The sequence below is a fragment of the Periplaneta americana genome, chromosome 14 (assembly GCF_040183065.1).
Source record: "Periplaneta americana isolate PAMFEO1 chromosome 14, P.americana_PAMFEO1_priV1, whole genome shotgun sequence".
Taxonomy (NCBI): domain Eukaryota; kingdom Metazoa; phylum Arthropoda; class Insecta; order Blattodea; family Blattidae; genus Periplaneta; species Periplaneta americana.
The window spans coordinates 125,988,348-126,007,337 of record NC_091130.1 but is presented as its reverse complement, the minus strand read 5'-3'; the positions used below and the strand labels follow the sequence as shown (position 1 = coordinate 126,007,337).

At 36.0% G+C, this 18,990-nt stretch overlaps 1 protein-coding gene across 3 annotated transcripts in view; it reads right to left on the bottom strand.

The window, feature by feature from the left end:
• The window catches only part of LOC138713718 (ATP-binding cassette subfamily G member 4), a 405,479-nt gene that overhangs the window by 373,388 nt on the left and 13,101 nt on the right, over positions 1 to 18,990 (bottom strand). The window lies entirely within an intron of this gene.

Below are 18,990 nucleotides of genomic sequence, written 5' to 3'. Positions count from 1 at the left end.
TAATAATAATAATAATAATAATAATAATAATAATAATAATAATAATAATAATAATAGTAGTAATAAAATAGAGCAGTACAAAGCATACAATGAATACAATATTTTTGAGTACACACAGTAAGGAAAATTATGATTATATATAGCTCAACTTATCACATTATAGATATACCATTATCGGAAAATATGAAAACAAAAATATAAAATAAGTTAAATGTCACTAGAACATAAAAAAATGTGAATACGTGGAAACATGCAATACAACACTGGTCATAATAGTAAGTTAGTTTGGCAACTCGTCATAAGATAATTTTCTAACTTGGATTTGAAAGATTTCAATGTTCGGCAGCCCTTGACTTCAGGCGGCAGAGAGTTCCAGTGACGAGAAGTAGCAACAGTGAAAGATGAGGAATACAGAGATGATGTGTGAAGTGGAATTTCTAGCGTGTTATCGCGTTGTGATCGAATATTAATATTATGATAGCGAGAGAGGGTATGAAAACGGATACTTGACTTTTCATCATTAACCCTTATGAAGCCAGTTTTGTGAACCAATTTACCGTCAGAGTCGTTGCCCAGGGTGCGCCACAGGAGGCTGGTCTACGCTACACCTGCAGTGAGATGAGGATAATGGAGATTTGTTGGGATGCCACAGGGGAACCGGAGCTCCCGGAGAAAAAGTCTGTGTTACCTGGCCACGGACTTTCTCAATACGTTAATCTTAATGTTAGGTTTTATTTAACGACGCTCGCAACTGCAGAGGTTATATCAGCGTCGCCGGATGTGCCGGAATTTTGTCCCGCAGGAGTTCTTTTACATGCCAGTAAATCTACTGACATGAGCCTGTCGCATTTAAGCACACTTAAATGCCATCGACCTGGCCCGGGATCGAACCCGCAACCTTGGGCATAGAAGGCCAGCGCTATACCAACTTGCCAACCAGGTCGACTCAATACGTTATAAATCGGGATTGCACCGAGTATCGAACCCTGGTCCGCAGAATTATAAGTCCAGCGCTCTAGCCACTAGACCAGCATGACGGCTGCAACTTAGATCTGTACAAGCACAATCTACTATATACAGTCGCGATGCTCAATTTGTAGTAAAAATGCAAACATGGATAGTTGCCCACAACTAGGAAACTAGGATCGCTACTATCGCCTCATCATCGCAGATCTCTCTCCTAGTAGACGACAAAATATGTTACACTTTCGTTGTCGTGTTCTTTTGGAAAAATTAACACCTTCCTTCTATTATTGAAATATTAAATGCATAAAGTTAATTTATTATTTTAATGAAGTGTATTAAATTCAACCATAAACTCGAAGATACCTGCAAGAAATAGGTTAATATTATTTTTGTTTGTGCAAAACGAACTGAAATTTACTATAATCGCTTCACTCATTCAAGATTATAGCGATAATTAACTAGGAAACCAATAAATATTAATTTCCATTTCCCTTTACAACAATAATAATGGAAATATGAATTAATGGAGTAACTTACGTGTACCGGTACTTGTAGTGTAGGCTTACGTAGTTAACAAAGTGGGATGAGGTTAAGCAATAATAATCACACCAGAATTGGAAATAAAACGTGATCAATAAATTTTATTGTAACAGACTTTTTCTACGTCTCTAGTAAAGTAACAAATAAAAATAACAACAAAATTAACAGCTATAATTAAAAACATATCCTTTGAAAAAAAAAGTACCTAGGCCTAAGCAATAATAATCTCACCAGAATTGAAAATAAAACGTGATCAATAAATTTCATTAAAACAAACTTAATTTTTCTACGTCTCTAGTAAAATATTATCATTCCAATTATTGTATTTTAGCCATTAACATTTTCATTACAACCAATAACAAATATTTCACAAGCATCAATGTGAAATACGCAACGAGCTAGCACTCGATGGAAATACGACACAGTCCAAAGTCGACCGTGGACAGTATATTGTTTCTAGTTGCTAACCACTTGGAGCGCTTTATCACGAGATTTACAAAAAATCACCTCAAGCTTCGCGACTGTATATAGTAGACTGTAGTACAAGTAAATCCATGAGGAGGACTGTGCGTGTGTGGCAGGTTTAATATTCAGCTGAGACTGTCTTGGGAGGATCTTAAGGCTCATTCACAATGAAAATTAAACATAACGCAAGCGTTAACTTAAGAATATAAACGTTACGGTAAAATCAAGAAGTCATACCATCATTCACGATGGGAACATAAACATAACCGCAAACATACTTGGTAACCATGGAAACATAACAACGACGCCATTTCCTCATATCCTGTCGTATACTTCAGCGTTCCACGATTGTGTTCTGTTTGCAAATCACGTAAACATAAGCATGAAAGTTTGGAGTTTGCTAACTTTCATGTTAACGTCTTACGGTAATGTTTATGTCAATGCTTATGTGAATCATTGTGAATGATCCCATTTGGTAGCCTGGGCGCAAAGTTCTGTGTTTATATTACTGTTATGTTTAATTTTCATTGTGAATGGGCCCTTAGTCAGCTGTTAGACAAATGGCGGCTATTTTAGATGACAATCAAATCTCTTAATGTAATAGAAAATTCACTACAATTTTGCAACAATGAGAAGTTTCACAAACATTAATTATTCACAGAGGACGCCGTTCTATATGTAAATTTTATTCTATTGCGCGTTGAAGAACCAAGGACATGTCGTGGTCTTCCTTTTCCAAGAATTTTGCAACTTTTGACTGCCCAAAGATTTTATGCATCATGAGACTTTCAAGTGAAACTTAAACCTCGTCATAATTAGGAAAGACATGAAACTTTATCCCAGAGTGTTTGTTAGGTTGTAATAGCCAAATTAGCTTCTTTACAAGTTGGGTACTTTTAAAAACATGAAACAATGCCCGATCATAAACAAACCTTATTTTCGGACGCTGATCACGTGATCAGCAATGGCGAAATAAATGTATGACCACATTCTCCTTCAAAGCGAATGAATATTCTAAGCACAATGTCAGGATTGTCTCAAGACCAAGACAAGACGGAGTTCACGGCTATGCATACGAAAATTGAAACCAGTCTTGATTTATTCCTGGTCTTGGGGAAGTCTTGAGAATAACTTGGCGTTGACGGGCTTAAGATAGAATGTTCTTAAAACATACAAGGAATATTAATAAAACGGGCGTTTTTCTTTACTCCTTGAAATATTCTCTTACAATTTAGCCAACATTTCACTTAATTTCTTTAACAAAATTACACCATTTGAAATAAAATCTCGTCATTTTAAAATCAATCCCTTATGAAATGTTGTGTAATATAATGTTTTTTTTTTTTCATGTTTGCTTAAAATGTTTTCTTTGATAATTCCATCAAAAATCTTAAAAATTTAATTTCATATTTGACGACGCTGAATCAAGTGCGAAGTTACAGGGTCAAAGGAATTGCTGATAGCGAGTTGAGTCCGAGGATTGGCTATGCATTATGTAACATTCGTCTTTCAGTTGGCGAAAACCTTAGAAAAATCCAACTCAGTAATCAATGGAAGCAGATTCGAACTCACGCCCGAAAACAACCTTGTATCAGTAGGAAAATGCGTTACCTCATGAGGAGACGAGACCTGGCATGTGAGCTGTGTGACAGGAGAAAGAATAGTCAATAAAAAAGAGAGTTTGTTTCATGATGGTTAGTTTTATAGGAATCCACCGACATGGAAGTTCAACTCAGACTAAAACCTACCTTCTTCCTCAATACCCATTGGTGATATAGCCACAGCACATGATAAGGACACAGTACAGGTCTAGCCTCCTCTACTGTACTAGACGAAGCCTGGCTGGTTATCTTGCTGGAAGGAATACCTAGACTTTACGCCATGGAGACGTGCAAGACGAAGACTGTTCGGTCGATTGCTACCTAGCCTGTTAGCCCGCTGATAGCTGGTGGAATGAATACCCTTATTTTTTCAAGCTAACAGCTAACAGCCTTTACTGCGGATGCGTCCTGAGAGTCCGTGCAAACTTTCTCATGTGCTATAGGCCTCTGGTATTCATAGACACGCATAATGGATTACGAAAAATTACTTTCAAATGTTTACAACAGACCTGTTCTTTGGAATCAGGCTCATCCCGACCACAGAAACCGATATCTTATTGTAAAATTGTGGGGTGAAATAGGATTTGAAATGGGCACCAAGAGTAACTAAATTTCTAAATGAGATATTGATGAGAAACATACAACATATATAACAGAGTTGTATGAATACTTTTAAGAATAAAATAAATTATTAAAATTAATAAAATTCAGATATGTTTCGAAGATTGCCTCTTCATCCTCAGTGATTCTACCACGACGGCTGGTTCAGGTGATCGACCGCAATGTAGCATAGCGTCAGTCTCCTTTAAGCCACGCTACATTGCGGTCGATCACCTGAACCAGCCGTCGTGGTGGAGTCACTGAGGATGAAGAGGCAATCTTCGAAACATGTCTGAATTTTATCAATTTTAATAATTTATTTCATTCTTAAAAGTGTTCATACAACTGTGTTATATATATTGTATGTTTCTCATCTAACCCATTAACACTGTTTAATTGACCATGAGATTTGAGATATTGATATGTTGCAGTAAGTGACGATTTTAGAAACTTGAGATAATCTAATATCGGTAGGCCTACTTACCTTGTGGCAATTAATACATATTATTTTATCAATGTTCTGTTTGCATTAGAATGAACTGTATGGGATTTAATGAAAAAGTTTTATTATTACAGAAGACGCTGTCCAGAAAAGTGAATAGGCTATATTTATGTGTTTATATCCACACTAGAGTCGACCTGGTTGGCGAGTTGGTGTAGCCCTGGCCTTCTATGCCCAAGGTTGCGGGTTCGATCCCGGGCCAGGTCGATGGCATTTAAGTGTGCTTAAATGCGACAGGCTCATGTCAGTAGATTTACTGGCATGTAAAAGAACTCCTGCGGGACAAAATTCCGGTACATCCGGCGACGCTGACATAACCTCTGCAGTTGCGAGCGTCGTTAAATAAAACATAACATTTAACATTTCCACACTAGAAGTGCCAAAATATGTAAGGCACACTTTAAATCTTGGAGACCAATGCAGTTCATCCTGGCAGTTTAAAAAATTGTTATTGTTTTTAAGACAATTTGAAAGTAGAGTGAGTTCAGCTACAATGACTGACACATGCAGGGACATCATTTTATTTTTACTTGCATTTTTATTGTACCTGCATTTCTGAATGTACTTCACTCTTATCCCTTCACTAATGTCCTTGCTCCCGTCAGGCACACAAACTTACGGCCGCTGTTACATTCGAAGTCTTCAAGCAGTGAAGTAAACACTGCAGTGTATAGTGTGTTTCATAAATATGATTGCGTTTTCTATAGAAGAAAGAAGCTATATTAATAATATCGTACTAAAAATTATATTCAAGAAACGATAAATTCAATTTCAGAGAATATGCTTAAAAATGTTTTTAATAATATGCATTAAAGAATTGAAGCCTGCATTGTAATGAACAGCAACCATTTTCAGCAACTTGTTTAAAAATTCAGATTAGCTTTTTTTGAATTGAGGTGGCTAGAAGCAAAGGAATGCTAGTGACATTTGTAATAACATGACTTAAGTGCATCCAGTGTAAGCAAAAGTATCTAAAATTTTAGTGGCAAAGGGATATTTTAATCGCATCATACATTAAAATTTAAATAAAAATTTCACCGATTTTACGAAAGCTTAAATATTTCAACCCCATTTTCTCAAAAGTAACTTCAGTGCAATTACAGCCCTTTACTTATGACCCCCTCAATTTAAATGCACTCTCTATATTGTATGTTAACATCAATAATTAATATGCTAAATAAAGCAGACATTACATAACGAACATAGCCGCCTCAAAAGTTGAGTTTTTGAAAAAAATAAATGTTACTACTCTACTGTATTTTGATAAATTTCGTAAAAGTGATGATCAAACTGAAAATCGTAATATCGTATTTCCCTAGGCCTACAACATAAATGGATACACTACTTTTCTCTCCACCTATACCTAGTAAAATGATTTGTTTACATATTGCACTAGTAACATCAAACTCCTGTAATGGAAGGGGGTAACAGTGTTTCCGAGTATAGCCAGGTTAATGTTAAAAATGTTGTTAAAAATAAAGTGATGTCCCTGTAGAAACAAGCTATGTTTTGTTCACCCTGACTTCCTACCCAGCGACCAGCTAGGTTATGAGCTACGAACTTGGTAACCAGCCAGGCTTCGTCTTGTATGCATCCTAAGCCAGTGGAAAAATGTTATTTGAAAAGCACTGTGTATAATCGATTAAGCGCTAGATTAATGCTTTTAGATTGTTATTACGTATCTGTCTTACGTAAGGCATCAGACTCCCAAGACAAGGCCAGAGACTAAATCAAGACAATGGCAAATAAAATCTAACCGCAAAATTTGATGTGTGCAGCAATCAAAGAAACCATCAACGCGTCAGGAATATGTTTGTATAACTTATGTAACACTACTATATATAACTTAAGCGGCACTGTGTTTTGAAATTTTGATATGAGCATTTTCCTCTCAGAGTTTATAGTATTCATATAGATGATGACACTAAAATATTTAAGAGTATAATTAACCAGGGAACAGACCTTTAAATGCTACCTCAGAGAGAGATAATCTGAAACAATAAGATTTTTTCTTTTGGGGTTATATAAAGTAGAGGATCTACAAGAATCGACCTGAGACCTGGAATAATTAGAGACGAGATACGACATAAGAACAGAATGTTTCTGGAAATATCAAACAATTTCTAAGACATTCTTATGTATTGTTTCGCAGTGGATGGGGGTCATTTTGAACCCTTTATGTGAATTGATATAAATACTGACTTACTTACTTACTGGCTTTTAAGGAACCCGGAGGTTCATTGCCGCCCTCACATAAGCCCGCCATTGGTCCCTATCCTGAGTAAGATTAATCCATTCTCTATCATCATATCCCACCTCCCTCAAATCCATTTTAATATTCTCTTCCCATCTACGTCTCGGCCTCCCTAAAGGCATTTTTCCCTCCGGCCTCCCAACTAACACTCTATATGCATTTCTGGATTCGCCCATACGTGCTACATGCCCTGCCCATCTCAAACGTCTGGATTTAATGTTCCTAATTATGTCAGGTAAATACAATGCGTGCAGTTCTGTGTTGCGTAACTTTCTTCCATTCTCCTGTAACTTCATCCCTCTTAGGAATTGATATGAATATGTGAGATAATTGGAACATTGTTAAATGATTGTTTTTAATAGTTTCACTTTCTTTAAATTCTATGCTTTATATGAATATTGTAGTTAAATTTGAATAGTGCGTAACCATTTTCTAAGTCATCAATGTGTTTTTCTTTAATTTATAAAATATACGTTTTTCTATTTTCTGTGTTTTGAGACCTGGAAAATCCAACACTGGAAAAATGAGTAGTACGTGGTGACATAAAAAAATAACCACAGTCCTTCACCCATCCTTTAACTTATAAATGAAAAACATAGTTTTGAAAATACATTCAAAATATTCCTCTTTCACTCTCTATAACTTTTATATATAGAGTTTCTTCATAAAATTAAAAATACGAAAACTACAGGCAATGTTCCATACTTTCTATTCGCACTGTATAAAACTGTGATAGTTTACAAAGCTGAAACAATCAAAACAGAACAGAAATTACAGATTGTCCCATAAGTCTCTTGTTAATGTTGCAAAATTAAATTTACTTAAAGTTATATCGCAATTTTTATTTATTATTTATGAAATAACTTTACAGCAAACTCAAATGTTTACAATATCAGCAAGGACATTTCTGTTCTCTACGCACAGAACGATGCTTCTCTAGATTTGAATATTAATTTTCTGTGACATTTGTGATGTGCAGTGCCGGCTCGTGTTAAAATATTGCGTGTTTTCACAATTTTGTGTACGAAAACTGAAGAGAACCTGATTCATTAGTCAAATTTCATGGGTTTAATACGAGTATAAATGTCATGATTCTAACATCTCATTGTCGAAACAAGGTAATGTGTAAGTTCAAAATATAATAATAATAATAATAATAATAATAATAATAATAATAATAATAATAATGAAACCCCAATTATTTTATATAAGTTTTCTCACCATGTTTGTCTTGTAGGATATGTCAAAGTAGTACTCTGAAGTATCTGTAGTAATTCACAAACTACTCTCCCGTAACAGCACTGTACACACACATCATAAAAATAATAGGTCCGACAGTGAGAAATGCTGACACCTTTAGGCTAAAATATTTCCTACCTCGAGAACGCATCGACATACCTGACATCTGCAAAATAGTCCACACCTGTGGAGCAACGGTCAGCGCGTCTGGCCGCGAAACCAGATGGACCGGGTTCGAATCCCGGTCGGGGCAAGTTACCCGGTTGAGGTTTTTTCTGGGGTTCCCTCAACCCAATACGAGCAAATGGTGGGTAACCTCGGACTCATTTCACCGGCATTATCACCTTCATTTCATTCAGACGCTAAATAACCTAGATGTTGATACAGCGTCGTAAAATAACCCAATAAAATAAAATCTCCAGAATAGATTCAGTGTTCACTTAACGCCTTGTGCTCTTGACGAGTCATAAGCGGCCAACTACAGACAATTTTGTCCAGCGCATGCGTGTCAAGTCGTGTAACCTCCTTGAAGAGAGCACGGCTTTCACGTGAACGTACGTTGTCAAATTTATGCAAGAAGTCTACGAAGTTGCGGGAAGTTTAAACTACTCGATTCGGATATTATACATTCTCAGTACGTCAATACATTAAATAATAAAAATAGCATTGCATTAGTGGAAACAAGGTGCCCTTGTGCTCTTATTGACGCGCCGCCACTGGTGATGTGATACTTTATCTGTATGAACTTCGTCAGTTGTGTTTCGTGTCTGTTCTGGCAGAGCTTCTGCTTAACAACACATAGTGCAGGCTTGGGAGGGCCCAAGGACGTGATGCGGTTGCTGATTCAGACCCCTTCCCATTCTGCCTTCCTGGAAATGTTTAATTGGAATATTTTCGAATCGCCTGTTCCAAGTGAGGGTGCACTCCTTCTTGCTGTATTGATGGGAAGATTGTGGATTTGTGGTAGAAATCATTCGCTGGCCATATCTGCGTAGGTGAGAAGTGGGTACAGTGAGACAGGGAGAACAGTGAGACATTTTTTATTAGACGGTAAATTTTGATGTTGAAATGTTTGTAACAGTGGAGTTGTATGTTGCATGAGTAAAGTAACAGTATTTTCATACTCGATTTGATTCTAGTTATAAAGGTGAGTGATGAAAAGTAATTCGTAATTTTTCACCCTAGAAGTAAAATTTTGGCTTGTGTTTAATGAAGGTTACATTGGATATACAAATGAGATATAAATATGAATGTTTTATTACCTAATACTATGGCATTTGAGATTATGTTTGGCAAAGTTTCTTCTTTATTGTTTTGATTTTGAAGTGATGGCGCTATTTTTAAACAAACTATGCGTAAAGACAACAGTGAGACATGCAATTGAAGGGTACATTGAGATGTCTCACTGTTTCCATTTACCAATGATTTGCAAAAATAAACTGTAACTATATTAAATTTACCGGTAACTAACATTAAAAATGAACATACTAGTAACCAATTTAGGAACTATAGCTTAAAATAATGGATACATTACATTTTAATGGTTTCTTAAATATTATTCACAAAATTTAAGAAAATATTATAAAATAATAAAGAATTAAATTAAATTCTTATAATTACAAGCTTTGTTGTCACCAAAAATTCATTTTATTTTTTCGCAAAAGTTAGAAAAGTCATGGAAAATTCACTTTTCCAAATGTTCCAGGTGTTTCAATGGTTTCGAAATCAGACATCAAAATGGTTATAAATAAGTCTACAGAACATGGCAAGATAAAGAGACAGCACGCTTTCTTTTCTTTTGAAATAAATGTAAATCATTTCAATGTCAGTTAAGACACTGTGGTGTCTCACTGTACTCTCCGGAATGGGAACAGTGAGACATTTGCATTTTTTTTATTACAAACACGCATTGTATATTATGTCCCTTATCTATTAACATTTCTGTTTATGTGTTATTGTACTCCATGTTTTAATGTATATTTCTGTTGCACTTGATTTTAAAAATACTTGAAATTTCATTTGCATACATATGTCTTAATATTTTGTGTCTCACTGTACCCACTACTCCCCTACTGTGTTGTGTCACAGATCCATTAAAAAGAATTCTATTATTTCTACCACTAACTAGTACCCTAACCATAGCCAACTTTCGTAAAGCTGAGGATTTTTATGACTATAAAACATGTCCGCTATGACTATTTCCGTTAAATGCACATTTGTAGGTAAACAGTTCCTTTCTTCGAAAAGAAATGTGGAGAGCGCTTGCAACAGATTCTCACAAGTTTGTCTTCTGCTGTTCAAATCTTGTTGAAATAACCCTTTAGCAAGTAATAAATGACATAAATTTAAGAACCAGCTGCAAATTCTTGTTAGCTTGAAGCCTTGATTTTTCTGAACCGACGCATGCGAGGTGCGAGACCCGTACAAATAGTTGATACAGCGTCGTTAAATAACCAACTAAAATAAAAAATTGTAACTTCAGCCCTCTTTGCCCTAAATATTTTTCTAAGAACTTTATTCTCAAACACCCTTAATCTCTGTTCGTCTCTCAATGTGAGAGTGCAAGTTTCATAACCATACAGAACAACCGGTAATATAGGCTGTTTTATAAATGCTAACTTTTAGATTTTTTGACAGCAGACTAGATAACAAAAGCTTCTCAACCGAATAATAACACGCATTTCCCATATTTATTCTGCGTTTAATTTCCTCCCGAATGTAATTTTATATTTGTTACTGTTGCTCCAAGATATTTGAATTTTTCCACCTCTTCGAAGGGTAAATCTCCAATTTTTATATTTCCATTTCGTACAATATTCTGGTCACGAGACATAATCATATACTTTGTATTTTCGGGGTTTACTTCCAAACCTATCGCTTTAGTTGCTTCAAGTAAAATTACCGTGTTTTCCCTAATCGTTTGTGGATTTTCTCCTAACATATTCACGTCATCCGAATAGACAAGAAGCAGATGTAACGCGTTCAATTCCAAACTCTGTCTGTTATCCTGAACTTTCCTAATGGCATATTCTAGAGCGAAGTTAAAAAGTAAAGGTGATAGTGCATCTCCTTGCTTTAGCCCGTAGTGAATTGGAAAAGCATCAGATAGAAACTGGCATAAACGGACTCTTCTGTAAGTTTCACTGAGACACATTTTAATCGAACTAGTTCCTTGGGAATACCAACTTCAATAAGAATATTATATAAAACTTCTCTCTTAACCGAGTCATATGCCTTTTTGAAATCTACTCACTAACGGACGTAATAGTAGTTACAGCTCTTAAAAATTCTTGTCAAATATTAAGTCGTGACATCTATTATATTTCTTAAATGCATTTATTTTATTATTTTAGTATCATATCTCTACTTTTCCAAACAAAATTGTAATTTTATTGTATCAATGATATCTGTAGAAAATTATGTGAATATACCGAGTCCTATATGACTACCTCCGTTGGGATGCAGTTTGTTTAAACGAATTTTGATTAATTCCTGATTTATTTATAATACTAAGACGGTAGTGTTCCTATTTCTCAGATATTATTGTCGTTTGCTCAGAGTAGAGTTTCAAAGAAAATTAGAAATGATAGATAATTAATTCATAATGACACCTATGACAATGGGTGTGGTATTCTTATTTCGTGTTCAAATCATTGTCACTTCGTTTATATTAATAAATAAGAGAGCGAGAAGTCAGAAAGTTAAATAATGTTATTGATTTGTTGACATGTATTTCTGTTATATTTTCACCGTTCATTGAACCTAATTGGATCAGTTTATTAAAGCCAATGTCGAAAAACGAAATGAAGTAAATACTTCGTGCAAATAAACAGTGCGCATATGGGGGCATATCGTTAGTGAAACAGCTGGTGTGTCGAATATTCATGTTTAGAACTGTATTGGAATCCAAGTGAATCAAAATCAAATTAATGATGGGAAAGATGGTGTGGAATCAGGTTTTAGCGTGGTATTCCTATTTCTTCTGATGTGATTTCACCGATTCGCTATATGGCTCTCATTATCGTCGTTGGTCTTACCAGTGGATCTCCCCAGTGGGAAGTCCTTCGTGCTATTTGTATTCAAATTTCTCTGCTCTTCTTTCCGAGATGGGTTTTGGTCAAGTCCATACCTGGACTTCAGAGGCTGGTCCACAATAAACCGGGAACGGTAACGAGAACGAGAACGGAAATATTGTTATAAGAAGTGTATTTAAATATGAGGATTCACAATTAACGAGAAGCTTGCCGGAACCCGGGAACGGGAACATGAAAATTAATTCATTGTGAATGCTCACATTTAATAATAATAATAATAATAATAATAATAATAATAATAATAATAATAATAATGGCTTTATTTAACCTGGCAGAGTTAAGGCCGTAAGGCCTTCTCTTACACTCAACCAGGATTAAAACTTGCTTACATAGTTGAACATAAAACTGGATCGGAATTAAGTAATTACATACTGATACAATTTAAGTACATAATGAGATCAAAAGAGGTAGTTACATACTGTAAAATTTACCTCATAAAATAAAAATAAACATAGTGAAATACATACTAATGTTGTTAGAAACAAAATACCAATCACATAAAAACAGAAGCCGATAATTCAATAAAAATGTACACAGTAAAAATAAAAATAAACACATTAGTATACATGATAGTATTAGATTACAATTAAGTAGGATTTACATAATTAAACCAGAAACCGGCAATTGAATAAAATGTACACAAAAATAGATTAATAATAAAAAAACAACACAGTGGGATACATATTGGCATTAAGTGATATGGAACACATTCCATTAAATATTTGCAACGCGTTAGGTCTGGCAACTCATCATAAGATATTTTTCTAATTTACATTTAAAGGAAATTAAAGTTCGGCAGCCCTTGACTTCAGGCGGCAGAGAATTCCAGTGACGAGAAGTAGCAACAGTGAAAGATGAAGAATAAAGAGATGATGTGTGCAGTGGTATTTCTAGCGTGTTATCATATTGTGACCGAGTATTTAAGATATGATACCGAGAAAGACAGTGGAATCGGACAGATAAGTAAGAGGAAGTAGAGGTGTGCAAAATTCGGTATAAGAGAGAAAGGGAATGTAACTTTCTCCTCTCATTTAACCTGAGCCACAATAATTTATCGAAAGAAGGCGAAATGTGATCGTAGTAGCGGACATTACAAATGAAACGAACACACGCATTATGAACACGTTGCAGTTTCTGGGATAAATCCACCCTGAGATCACTGAATAAAGCGTCACAATAATCGAAATGAGGCATAATAAGAGTCTGTACAAGCGTCTGCTTTAATTTAGCTGGATAGTGATACAATCTTTTTAATGAGTGAAGAGTGGAAAATACTTTCTTGCACGTGTGTTTGATATGCGTGTCCCAGGTAAGGTTAGATTCAAAATGAACTCCCAGGTTTTTTACAGTTGAATTGAATGGAATGATTGCTTTATTCAGGGTCACAGGAGGAAGGTTCAGCTTATTAATATCGGGGATTAATCTTTTATTCGAAAATAAGATAGTCTGTGATTTATCTGTAATCACAGGCTATCTTATTTTCGAATAAAAGATTAATCCCCGATTAAATACTTTTATTTTAACAATATTTCCGTTTACGTTCTTGTTGTCGTTTCCGTTCCCGGTTGATTGTGGCCCAGCCTTAGACTTGATGCTAGAATACGGTAGAATTCACTTGATTAGAGATTATAGCGACGGGCGATGCACACAATCTCTGCCGTAAAAGGAATTCGAAATTGCATTACACTGAACAACAATAATTTTTTTTCCGACTTAAAACAATGTGTCCTTTATGGTTTTGTGTGCGCTGAATCCGAAAATGCATCTCTTTTCTTCGTTTCACGTAAGATTTTTAAGATATAGGCCTACTATGATTTCATTTTTCTATAAGCGCTCCCCCAGTAAACATCTGGCGCGGGTTGAGGATTGTAAACCAAAACAAAATCTAATGCATTTTATGAGTTTATGACTTACTTTCGGTTTCTTATGGTTGTTGGTATGTTCTTTTATACTTCTAATAAATAAACAGATATTGGTCCTTTCTATTCAGTAAATTTCATAACAGTTCAAAATGAGGTCTACGCAATGAACAAACAAGGGTGTGGTTTTCATTATTTAAAAGAAAAGTTTACCATTTTGAGTGAAAGGCAAATTAAAATAGGGCATTTTCATCGATCCATAAATTCACGAAGTTACGGCTGACTCTTTAAGGAAAAACTTTCCATTAGAGAAAAAATGGCATGGCGCGCTTTCAAACATGTTTGCTCAAATTTCCTTGGAAATTATAGCGCAGACAACTACATAGAACTTGTTGTGGAAACCATGCCAAGTGCATATGAGAAAATGGGATGTAATATGTCTCTCAAAATACACTTTTTTACGTTCTCTTTTGGTTTTCTTTCCTCCTAATCTTGAAGCGGTAAGCGACGAGCACGTGGAAAGATTTCACCAAGAAATATCTGAAATGGAAAGCGATATAAAGGAAGATCATCATTCAGTTGGTTCCTTGTAAGACAGTCCCTGGTCTAGTTATAAACGGCTGTTATCCAGAAAATTCTTTTAAATACAAGTTTAAATTCTGATATTTTCTCATTATTATTATCATCATCATCATCATCGTCATCGTCATCGTCGTCGTCCTTGCAGGTATTAGGCCTAGTGGCCTGTTACGGTCTCCGTCCATCTTTTCAGGGGGCGTCCCAAAGATCGTCTTCCATGTGGTATATAGCGGAGAATTTGTCTTGGGATTCTGGAACGGTCCATTCTATTGACATGGTTAAGCCAGTTTTGTCTATAGTGGTTGAGATATTCATAAATAGGTGTAATTTTCAATTCTTCTGTAATTAGTTCATTCCTTTTGTGGTCAAGCAAGCTGTAGCCGGCAGTCCTTAGAAATCTCATTTCCGCAGTTGTTAGGCGTTGAACATCTGAGTTTCGGACAGTCCGGGCTTCACTACCATACATGAAGACAGGTCTTCCTAGAACTTTATATGCTTTTAACCTGGTATGTTTTTGGGTTTTCGTGGTTGTGAAAACCTGGTTGATGGTTCTTAAGGCTCCATTAAAATGTTGAATATTTTCAGATATATCAGTAACAGGTAAATATGTCAAATTATAACCTAAATATTTAAATGAGTTTACCTGTTCTAACGTATGGGTTCCAATGCAAATTTTACTCCTAACTGGCTGTTTACCTTGGAACGCCATAATTTTTGTTTTGTTTGGGGAAATTTTCATATTGAAATTTTGTTCTATTATATTCAGGTGATACTATTATATTCAGGTGATTTCTCATTATATGCATGAAATATTTTTATTGTTGTGTTTTAAACTATGTAACATCATTTTTGTATCCAGTACACGTTTTTCAAGTATTATGATGCATTTTGAATCCCTAGTGTCTTGTAATTTTACCAGTAGCAGTGAAAAATAAAAAAAAGTATATATATATTATTTAATGTACCGAAGTACATATGATACTTCCATGCAGATATTCTGCGTCATCATACGATGAAAGAGTAAAGGAACGGAGAAAAATTCTCTCCGGCGCCGAGATTTGAACCCGGGTTTTCAGCTCTACGTGCTGATGCTTTATACACTAAGCCACACCGGATACCCACCCCGGCGCCGGACAGAATCGTCTCAGTTTTAACTTCCAACTCTTGGGTTCCCTCTAGTGGCCGTCCTCTGCACTACGTCATAGATGTCTATGAACGTAGGACTGAAGTCCACACACGTGCTGAGGTGCACTCGTTATGACAACCACTAGAGGGAACCCAAGAGTTGGAACTTAAAACTGAGACGATTCTGTCCGGCGCCGGGGTGGATATCCGGTGTGGCTTAGTGGATAAAGCATCAGCATGTAGGGCTGAAAACCCGGGTTCAAATCCCGGCGCCGGAGAGAATTTTTCTCCGTTCCATTACTCTTTCATCGTATGATGACGCAGAATATCTGCATGGAAATGTCATATGTACTTCGGTACATTAAATAATATATATGATATGCGTAAATCACTTCGTGATTTAAGACGGCGCTTATTCCGTCGGATCCCGGCCAACTAGTCACTCATAACGAGTGCACCTCAGCACATGTGTGGACTTCAGTCCTACGTTCATAGACATCTATGACGTAGTGCAGAGGGCGGCCACTAGAGGGAACCCAAGCGTTGGAACTTAAAACTGAGACGATTATGTCCGGCGCCGGGGTGGGTATCCGGTGTGGCTTAGTGTATAAAGCATCAGCACGTAGAGCTGAAAGCCCGGGTTCAAATCCCGGCGCCGGAGAGAATTTTTCTCCGTTCCATTACTCTTTCATTGTATAAAAAAGTAGTTTTTTTTCATTTAAAAAATTCAATTCATTTTCCTCGGAAAATGGTACGTGATGGAGCAATTTGGGTTTTAAATTCAGGTTTAGGGCACACATATTAGTAATATTCACCTATTTTTATTTCAGAGCAAGACAAAAAGTAAAATTTTGTTGTTCAGTGTTATTGGAACCTGTCTCAGTTGCACTTCAGGCTGGCGTAGGCTATGAAATGGCGAAATTGAATGATGGAAAATTTATATTAAAAGTCCGCAATGAAAACATTGTTTTTGTAATCATGCCTTGTTTTGAGGGGACAAACGAAAGAGCGGAAGCGTAACATGTGGGTGGACCCTCATGCACATACAATTACTTCGTACATGGAAGCAGAAATACGTTACGGTGCGCTCTTCGAACTAGAACGCTGTGACGCGAGTCGACTGAGCTATTGACTCCAGCAGGTGAACAGTACGCTTCAGCTATAATGTTTACTAAGGATGTTGCCCTCTTCCAGTTAAAATAAATACGAAGCTACGTACAAAATGTTGAAGTGGCTACAACTCAAAGCATGGAATTGAATGGAGCGGAATTTACGGGAAGAGGACACTATGACCACAATCTAGTACAGAGGTCTCCAAAAAGCGTATCGTCATTCGTGCTCTCGATGCTGCCCGCCGAACACAGTGTGCTGTAGGACTAGAGAAGGGGAAGACACACATACCTCAACAGATGGGAGCGGTCAGTGGGGGATCGCGGCAACGTTCTTCTTAGGTTTACAAATAATAACATCAAAAGAATAAGAAATATCATACGTTTGTATATTATTTTGACATACTATGAAGCTGGAGCCCCGTCTGTTGCTATTGACACAAGCCATTGCAAATTCAATCTCTTCTGTTCTATGGTGACTTTCAGGCCTGGAAAAGATCTTCTCCATTTGTATTTTGTAATTACATCTAGAAGACATTCAGACACAGTAAAATGTTCATTAACTCCTTGAATGAAAATGGCTAGGCGAGCTTTGTCATTACTATCTGTGCTTTCGTCCAATGCAAGTGAGTGAGCTACAAACTGGTTAATTGTGGTTTCGAATTCAGATTCAATTACATTTACAATCTTGAAATTCCTTCTCTGAACTGTAATTAGAAACAATTTAATTTTCTTAAACTTTGACTTTGTTCTGGACACAGTATTTTAGTAACGTCCTGTATGCACGATTTTATAAATGATGCTTCTGTAAAGGGCTTCATTGATTTTCCAATATTCCAAGCTAGAACATAGCTAGCAAGAAGCTTTTTTTGTTTAAGACTGAGAACACGTGTATGATTTGTGTTTGTATTTTCTTGTTTTATATTTATAAAAATATTTGAAGACCTAAGCATTTCACCTAAAATTAAACAAAAAACTATAAGTATGTCATGCGGAACTGAGTGCAAACGTATTGTAATATACTGTTTATTATGTATAACCAACAGTTAGACAGATAAATTATTTTCACATGTCCAACAAGCCTGTAATTGTATGATATTCTTTGTGAAGAGTCGAGTATTGTCGTCGCATGTTGAATTTTAACACACCCTTAAGAATTTTCCAACAAATTAAGCATTTCACATTCTCCCCACTAACACAAAATATTTCTCTTCCTATTCATCCTTGATTGTACTACGTTCATGATTAGGAGACATTGTGAAACGGTGGAACACGCCGACCAACACAGTGATAATGGCTGTCCGCCACTGCTCTTCGTTTGCTCATAAACATTGAGTACAGTACAGGTGGGATGGGTGAGGCGGAGCGCGATCATTACGTACTGGCTTCGGTTCCGTTCAGGGGCTTACTGGCGAGTACGGTTTTGGAGACGTCTGGTCTAGTATATACAGTCACGAAGCTTGAGTTTGTGAGGGTACTAGGAACAATAGACTGTGCAGGTACTATTTCGCATTGTCTGTGATGAGGCGATAGTAGCGATCCTAGTGGTTAGCAACAATCGCAACTATCTATGGATGCATATTTACTACGTATGGGCTATTCCATCTCAAATCGACCGAAATATAGAGAAAATTGACCTTACAATTTCTAAATACAATGAAACTTTTTTTTTGTACGTAGAGAACTGTGATACAATGCTTTGTGCAAAGTTCGAGGCATCAGAACTTCATAGCGTTTCAATTAAAAATATTTAAATTTATCGTATTTTCATAAAATTAGCAACTTTAAACTGTTGTAGCTCCGAAAGCCTTTCACCTAATGATCAAAATCATGGTTTATTTTGATGCTGAGAAATTAAAGTTTATATCGACAGGTAAACAGATTTTCTTACTTTTTATGGAAATGGAGAAATTTAGATTTTTCCTCATTAAGACACCTTTGCCTAGGAAAAAATGTTTTAAAAATATATAGTTAGATTCCGCATTGAAAGTGCAAATAAACACATATTTTTTACTGGTGGTATGTTGATAAAGTATTGAAAATATCAAATATAGAAA